At 39.8% G+C, this 6,058-nt stretch overlaps 1 pseudogene; it reads right to left on the bottom strand.

The window, feature by feature from the left end:
- On the bottom strand, positions 1–1,265 carry LOC109373694 (mitotic spindle assembly checkpoint protein MAD2A pseudogene; annotated as a pseudogene).
- Between the last annotated feature and the right edge of the window lie 4,793 nt (positions 1,266–6,058).

Below are 6,058 nucleotides of genomic sequence, written 5' to 3'. Positions count from 1 at the left end.
TCAGTCATTGACAGAGATTCTGTAGGCCGCCATGCTGTTTATTCTATGGATTATGGTAGTGAATTAAACAAAGATGGACTTGCCCAGAGTTGGTAATGAACCGTGGTTCCGACTCTTCCCATTTTTCAGGTACAACCAAATCTTTGTATAAATCAGTAGATCAAATGAACAAGGAACTTCCAACAGTGGCAGGAATGTCGCTGTAGCTGTGATCTGATCAGTGAACGGGTTTCATCTTGGAGAGCTTTCTGAGACTTTTCTCCGGGTGTACTGTCCTCTTGGGCATTCTTGTCACACTTAATAGCAAATTGCCATCTTTTAAGGACCTCACCACTTTCAGTATTTGAGATGACTACCTCCAGTTTCTGAACTGAACACTTGCATAACCAATCTTTTAGTTGCCACATTATTTAGGCTCATTATTTCATGAGCTCAGGATCAGTAGTTACAAGCAAGGTGAGTCCATAAGTCCGCACTGGAGTAAAATTTTTGGGTTTTTGTTTTTTTTGGAGTAAAGTTTTTAGATGGACGTGTGCATAAGTCACGCTGTTCTAAAATACTGTTGATGCCAAATGAGAAAAACACGGCCACGATTTCGGCATGATGCCTTGCTCCCAGGAGAGCTGCAGGGCCCTGGCCAGGCCTACAGACTCACGAGCAGATGGCGACCAAGGGCTCCCTGCTTTGTTTGTTTATTTTTTTTTAAGGGAACCATTATACATTCCCTTGGTTATCAAGGCTTAAAATCCAGAGGTTGCCTTTGATTCCTTCCTCTCTGACATTCCCCACATCCAGTCAACTGGCAAGACAAATTCTGCAGAGGTCTAGTGTTTCTAGAATGTATTGCTTATTTCCTATTCCACTGCCACCACTCTGGTTTATGTCCTTGTTTGTTTTGCCTAGATTATTTTAATAGCTTTTAACTGATCTTTCTGCTATAATCTATAGACCATGACTAAGTTAATCTAACAAAATTGGATTCCAATCTATTCTTGCTCCCACACCCATTGCTTAATAATCAAATTCAAATGCTTCAACTTGGCATGTAAAGCCTTCACAATTGGCGTCAACCAACCATTCTGTCTCATTTCCCACTATTTCCTCATCTATGTACCCTATATCTCAGCCAAACCTCGGTGTTTGGCTCCATGTACACTATAAATGTGATTAACACTGAGTACTCAGTGTTCCCCTAATACATCCTTATCTGCCTTTTTTTTTTTAATGCTTTTCTCTGTACCTGGAATGCCTGACTTTCCTCCCATCTCTGCTTTTTGAAATCCTTCCCATTCTTCAGTAGACAGCCAAATGACTTTTCCTCTAGGACACCTGTCTTAATTCCCAATCCCTCCCTTCATCTTTTACTTTGCAACCAAATAGGATCTCATTCTCTTTCGAGCACTTCATTGCACATTACTTCTATTTCTCACATAGAACTTACATGTAAATTTCCTTCTCTCTCTTAGATAATGAATTCCTAGAGAGCAGGAACTATGTCCTTTTTGAAAAAAAACCTCTGTATTCTTTTTTTTTTTTTTAAAGATTTTATTGGGGAATTGGGGGAGGGGAACAGTGCTGGGGAGTCAGGGGAAGGGGAATAGACAAGTTGCTGTCCTTTTGTTCTTCAGTCTAGTTGTGGAGGATGTTGCTTCACTGGCCCAAGCTGGCGCCATCATTGTGCTCCTCCCGGGCGAGGCAGATCAGTCGCTGGCCTCTGGACGGCCGCTCACTGAGGCTGCTGGCCGCTCACACTGGCTGCTGGCTACATACGGTAGCCCATGGCTGCCCACTGCAGCAGGGGACTGCACCCATCGGTGACTCACGGCAGCCCAGCTCCAGGTTGAGCTGTTGTTCAGCATCTTAGCTGTGGAGGGCAGTGTCACTGGCCCTCATATGTGGGATCCGAACCGGGGCCCTCTGGCGTCTCAAGCCAACTCTTAACCAACGCACTACTCGGCCGGCCCAAATCTCTATTCTTGATAGCATCTAGCAGAGTACATTTCATAGAGTAAATATATTATTAGCTATAAATTGAATTGATAGATAGGGGTATGTCTCAGGAGTAGAATGTGCCACTCATTCAGAATCGAGTATTGTTTCTTATCAGTGTTAGCCTTTAAACCTGAACTTGAGTTCCTTCTGCTATACTGTAATACTGTAGTCGTCCTTCAAAGCCTACAGCCCAATTATGTCCCAGAGCAAGGGTGGTAAGGGGGTGAGAGGTAATGACTTGGTTTTTTTATGAGGAGAAAATTGGACTGCGCTGATGTTTATAAATATGAAGGGAAACGGGACATTTTGTGCTTAGCCCAACTTCCCTTTTTCTGAGAAATTCTTTCTTTCTTACACAATTCTGGAATCCACTTGGCTCAGCCCTGCCACCCAGTGGGTAAAAGAATGTACTGTTAGGATCCTCAGTCCAAGAATTGTCTCAGAAACACAGAAGCTTTTCTGAGACCTGAAACTTGATCCAAACTGCTCCTCTGAGTGACAAAGATGATTCTTTGATTACGAGAAAAAGAAGTAGAGGAAGGAATATGGTGTTCAGGACTGAGAGGAAGAAACCACATATTGAAACAGTTTTTTGTTTTTTATCCAGACTGACATTTAACAATACTTACTTTGTTAATAACATTTATAGTGTACATAGAGCCAACTATGCATGTGTGTTATAATGCAATTGCAGATAGGCAGGCAGGTATTTTGTAGAACGTATATTGTGATTCACAGAGCTCAAATGACTTGCCTAAGTTCACACAGCTAGGACAAAATTCATCTGATTGATGGTTCAAAGATCTTTCTGCTAGAGCATCTCTGATTCTTAAAAAATCATCTCCTTCGTAAAGATTCCTCTGATTTCTACAAGCAGATTTAATTGTCACCTTCTTTATAGTCCCACACAGCATGTTGGACATACTTCTATATGTTATGAATATTGATCATTTATCTTGTAATTATCTGTTTGTCTGCCTGTTGCTTCCCACTAAACTGAGCTCCCCAAAGGTAGGAACCATGGTGTCTTATAGCCTGGCATAGTGTAGGTGCTTCAAAAAATTCTGCCAATGGGTCAAAAATCAATCCATAGGATTATTTTAGTCCAATCAACTAACGTGTAGCATCTATAGCCCATGCCGTTGCTCATCTTTCTGGCTTTGGTTTCTCTCTGAAGCTGATGGCTGTAGGCTTGGCTGTGGTACATACAGGTCAGTGACCTCCCTGAAGAGAAACTAAAACCACGACAGAACATTTTGTTTCAGTAAAGGGCCTTTAGTTTTAGAAAAGGGCCTTTCAATTCTTGGCTGGGGTAAAGTGGGGTGAGAGGACAAAATGAAGAGGCTGATTAATTTTTAAAAACCTGACTTAACTAATGTCTCAGAGGCCCGAGTAGAAGAAATGTGCTGATTACACCAAACGCTTGATATTAAAAATATCAGTAGCAAAGAATGATTCCAAAGTAGCCCATAGTGGAAAATCTAGTTCTCCTCCCTCAGTTCTCTTTCACTGTCTGAACGCCTACCCTCCATTCACACACAAATTTTTATCTCAGAAAACATTTCATTTATTCCTTCCTATTAACTGATGGGAGGATGAGGAATAGTTTGGTTTGGGAGCACGCAGAAAAAGTAAGGAAGGCCTTTTATTTTCTAATATTCTGCCTTCTTTTCCTCTCCTTAGTGCTGCTGCAGTTTCTTGGCATTGATTTTGAGAACCTAATTACGGGGCCATGGAAACGACTTCTGTTTCCTTGAGAAGAAATGTGGGCAGGAACTTACCATGAAGCATAGGAGGTGAGGTGAAGTGGGTAGGGAGGGTTGGGTGGACCTGAGAAGTGGTTACGGTCACCACGAGTTTAAGAAGTGAAGGGGAAAAGTTCAGGACGTCCAAGGTGGAAGTACCCTTCCTTTTAAAGATCAAAATAATGTAACATAGTGTAGTTGAAATCGCATAGTATTTAATGCTCATACAAAAAACAGCAGTCCTCAGGTACCTCGACTGAGATCATCTCTTCCAGTTCCTTCAGCTTTTCATCCGGTATTTACTTCATTATTTCTAAGCCATATGTTTCTTCTTTCATTTCTTAGTTTGAAAATATTAGACACATCTATTCTTGTTTTGTTATAGTAATTGAAATTTCAAGCATTTTACATCTCATTGTATCCCTACCTTCCCTTTTCTCTTACCTCATCCTCCCAATAAAGTCATATCACAGTTCTGACTAAATCAATAGTCAGTGTTTACATGATTATCACTGTGTAAATAATATCCATGTGGAGCCAAGTAGTATATTTTGAGTGTTTCATGTCTTGAATAACCCTTTGTTGTGAAGTTACAATAATTTATTTAAACAATTTATTTAGTTTCCTCTGAACCTGTCTTCAATTTATTTCTGAAATGCCAGTTCTGCCAATGCTTATTAATATTTTCTCTCAAATGGGCAACATATCAGATAATCTTAGAAATCAGTTTTCTTTTTCCTGGAGACTTACCCCATCCGCACTAATTCTTTTTAGCCACCACCGCCACCTGCTGACTGTTGGTGGAGTGGAAAGGCAGAATTATGAGGCTCAGGGTGGATGTTTTTAAACCAGAAAAGGTCTTTTCTATGGAGAAAGGACTATGATCCTTGTGATAGAAGAGAAAATATAAAATCATTAAACATTCTCTTCCCTCGCCCCGTCACCCCGTTCCTTTTTCCTAGAAGAAGGAAAGTCTGTTCTAATCTTTCTTTTTATGCTGTGGTCATTCTAAGCCTTCATCTGATCCACCAAAGGAAGAGGGCAAGGTGGGCTACCTGATTTTTAAAAAATGACAGCTTTATTGGGCTTACATGATGTATGATAAACCACACATATTTAAAGCGTATAATGTCATGGGTTTTGACATGTGTATACCCGTGAAATTATTGCCACACTCAAGATAATGAACATGTTACTCCCCAGAATTTCCTCATGTCCCTTTGGAAACCATTCCTCCCTCCCTCCCTGCACCCATCCCAGGCAGCCATTGGTCTCTTTCCTGTGACTACGGTTTGCGTTTTTTATAATTTTATATAAATGGGAGCAAACAGTATGTACTCTTTATTGTTGTTGTTTGGTTTCTTTCACTCGCATTATTATTTTGAGATTCATCATGTTGTTGTGTGTATCAGTAATTTACTTCATTTTATTGCTTAGTGGTATTCTCGTATATGGATTTACCACAATTTTGATGGACATTTGGCTTGTTTTCAGTTTTTGGTTATTACAGACAGGATTTTTATGAACATTTGTACAGATACATGTTATTTCTCTTGGGCCAATACTCAGGCGTGGAATGTTTAGATTGTATGGTAAGTATATGCTTAGCTTTTATTATTTATTTATTTTATTATTTTTTTTTAAGAATCAGATAGGAGCAATCAGGGTGTTGCAAGTCCTGATTACGCAGAGCGGTTAATCACGAGTCATGCGAACTCCGATCATCATGTTCTAATCTGCCCTCCAAAGAGGAGGAACAGGTAAGTATTATCCTACCTGACGATGTATGCTTAGCTTTTAAAGAAACTGCCAAGTCGTTTTACAAAGTGATTGTACTATCTTACATTCCCACCAGCAGCGTGTGAAAGCTCCATATTGTGTCAGCACTTGATATGGTTAATCTTAATTTTAGCCATTTTAGTGGGTTTGCAGTATTTTCTCATTTGGTTTTAATTTGATTTGCATTGCCCTGGTGCCTAATGATGTTGAGCATCTTTTCATGTGCTTATTTTGAGCTACCCCTTTTAAATACTCCGTTGGTGATAGAGCTAACCCTAAGTTTGGGCAAAGGAAGCAGTATTACATGACAGGTGCCATAAAAGAGGCTCATTCACCAGTTGTCTGTAAAATTCTTCTTAACTCGAAATTTCTACACCTGAGGGATATAATTACTTTTGAGTTAAGAGAACTAATACAAAGAGCAGTTTCTGGAAAAAAAAAAAGATGTTTTGAATTAGAATGCTTATGTTATCTCTAAGTGAAGGGAAAATCCTAGATGTTTTTCCTCCCATTTTCTTCCAGTAGATTGTTTTCTAGATTAG

This window comes from Hipposideros armiger, unplaced genomic scaffold (genome assembly GCF_001890085.2).
Source record: "Hipposideros armiger isolate ML-2016 unplaced genomic scaffold, ASM189008v1 scaffold_741, whole genome shotgun sequence".
Classification (NCBI taxonomy): domain Eukaryota; kingdom Metazoa; phylum Chordata; class Mammalia; order Chiroptera; family Hipposideridae; genus Hipposideros; species Hipposideros armiger.
The sequence above is the reverse complement of the archived record's forward strand: the minus strand, read 5'-3'. Positions and strand labels throughout refer to the sequence as shown.